The 2,500-nt window shown below is 36.1% G+C and overlaps 1 protein-coding gene across 1 annotated transcript in view; it reads right to left on the reverse strand.

The window, feature by feature from the left end:
• Positions 1 to 1,258: 1,258 nt before the first annotated feature.
• The window catches only part of LOC125043389 (tRNA selenocysteine 1-associated protein 1-like), a 7,022-nt gene continuing 5,780 nt past the window's right edge, over positions 1,259 to 2,500 (reverse strand). The window contains exon 7 of the mRNA XM_047639491.1: positions 1,259 to 2,500. This exon is cut by the window's right edge and continues 372 nt beyond it. The gene's annotated coding sequence lies outside the window, so the exon portion shown is untranslated.

The following is a 2,500-nucleotide window of genomic DNA, read 5'->3' on the forward strand; positions in this document are numbered from 1 at the left end:
CCTAAGCCCCCCCACGACAACAACGGGCAAGGGATTGGGGGGGCGGCATTGTTGGAAGAGGAGGGTGTTTTGAGAGTAGGGAGCTGTGGGAGGGATCACGAAAAATCGGTCCCATTTGGCTGGGCTAAATAGAGTATTTAGGATTCTTGTAGAGGTGGGGGTAGTAGAAGTGTGGGGACGTGTGGAGGAGGGAGTAGTGTTGAGTGGGGTAGTGTTATGGGGAGGTGGGCAATAAGGTTGTAAGGTAGTAATAAGGGGAGATGGGGTGGTTGATGAAGGAGGTTGTGGGAGTAAAGGTGTTGAAGTTGAGCATGTTGGGAGAGTAGAAATGTCTCCTGGGGGTTGCTTGTTGATTAGGGTTGATACTGTACTAGTATACATTGATGATGGGGGAGTTGTTGCAGTGTTTGGAGTCGTGGTCAAAGGAGAGCTGGGACTGGGGCTATTTGATAAAGGGGCAAGCCTCATTGCCCCTAAGAGTGGGGTTACGTCTTCATTATTGGCCATGATAAGCCTGGAGTATGTTGGGGAAAAAAATAGTCCACCCCTCAGGGTCCCCTTGAGGGGTAAGGGCCAGGTATGGCAGGGGAATACCGTGCCCATGGTTCCCTCAGGCCGTTCAGGACTGACATAAAGTCAGCCTTTCATCCTTTCAGCACGGCTCTCACACCTTAGGAGGTGGATAGTAGAAGGGATTGGTGAAGAAACTGAAACGAAAAGTATGAGTGGGAAAAAAAGGACTATGCAAAATTAGTTGAGTCGATGGCTGAGTCCCAAGGTTGAGGAGTTCCCCATCATTGGGTCTCAGTCTTCGTCTCCTAAGCCCCCCCACGACAACAACGGGCAAAGGATTGGGGGGGGTGTAAAGTGTAAAGTGTAAAATATCCAACCACAACGCAATAATAATTTATCTATATCTCCACATATTGAGAATCTGCCTTGAGGATTTGCATCCCTCACTTTATAAATTGGTTTTGTGTGTGGAATATATATTTTTTTTAGATCACATTTTAGTATTTCTGTATGCTCTTTGAATTACAATATTTTTTTTTTCTTCTTCTTTATTCAAGAAATACTTAAGAAAGTATGAATGTACAGTGATTTTTTTCTTCACTAGAAAAAGGTAATCAAATTTCAAGTACAGTTTATCAAGAGATATCAAGAAAATGTATATAAATAACCCCAAATTTTTGAAACAGCATATGACAACTTTTTTGGAATTCATATATGAACTGAAAGACAATGATATGGTTAAAGAAATGCTTGAAATTTTTTTAATCTTTCACATAAAAACTAAGTAAAATCTATATTTCTATACAAAATAATAATTATACCAAATTTTGTCGAGTGATTCGGGATGTCTTGCCCAATGGGAAAATTTGGAAATAACAAAATAAAACCTTGAAAGTACCGTTTCTCTTCTTTTTGTACTTTTGAGATCTATGAAACGACAAATATTCTAAATAGCATATTAGCAAAAACACACATAGAGAACACACAAATGTCAAATATTCATGATGATGCATTTACCATTATAATATTTCTGTTGAATATTTTAACTACTTCATTATATACTGTACAAATGGTCCATATACATTATATATAACTATACAAATGCATATGCAATGCTGATTGATCATATATATAAAATGCAAAAACTCTTACTTATATGAATCCCCTGTTTGATTCATCATCACATCAGGAACTGAAGTAGCATTAAACCAGAAAAATGTAACAGAAATCAAACATATAAAATAAATATTTTTGAATGACAAGTCCATAATGAGGTAGTGATACATAAACAATAAAGCACTTCATACTTCAAAGAAAACCTTTGTAACTGATAAACTGACCTCATCCCTTCTCAATATGAACTTCCAATTTATTTAGATATGGATAAAACACATTAATCAGAAATAAATATATTGTAATGCTGATGAGCCACACCAAAGAGCCACAAGCCTCCATAAGTACCAAGCCAACATGTGCTAAACCAGTTTATGACAAGATCACATGACTTCTGTACACGAATGCTTGTGCTTCGTGAGCTTGCCTCCGACAGCAACTTTATACTGACATACAAATTCCCTCTTTGTATCATGTAATCCTACAGGTACAAAAATATAGTGTAAGACTGATGACATGAAAAGAGATCTTGCTATTGCATCATCTATAGACAATCTTAGTAAGTAATACACATCTAAATGTAAAAGATTATAGGAAAATACTAACAATACAAATCAGTAAATAAAAAAAATAAAAAAAATCAAGTGAAAAATCTGTGTATTATACTGAATAAATTAGGTACATTTTCTGTAATTGATTTGTTTCATAATTCTTGCGTAGAAATCATATATTCAATTATGTCCACAATTATTGCTCATTCATTCATGAACTTTACATCAATATTAACCTGCTTTCTACATTAATTAACAGAGATAAACTTTAATTATTTATTGATCTGACGTTCTTCCTCATACTCATGCCTGTAATATGGAAT

The sequence above is a fragment of the Penaeus chinensis genome, chromosome 3, assembly GCF_019202785.1.
Source record: "Penaeus chinensis breed Huanghai No. 1 chromosome 3, ASM1920278v2, whole genome shotgun sequence".
Classification (NCBI taxonomy): domain Eukaryota; kingdom Metazoa; phylum Arthropoda; class Malacostraca; order Decapoda; family Penaeidae; genus Penaeus; species Penaeus chinensis.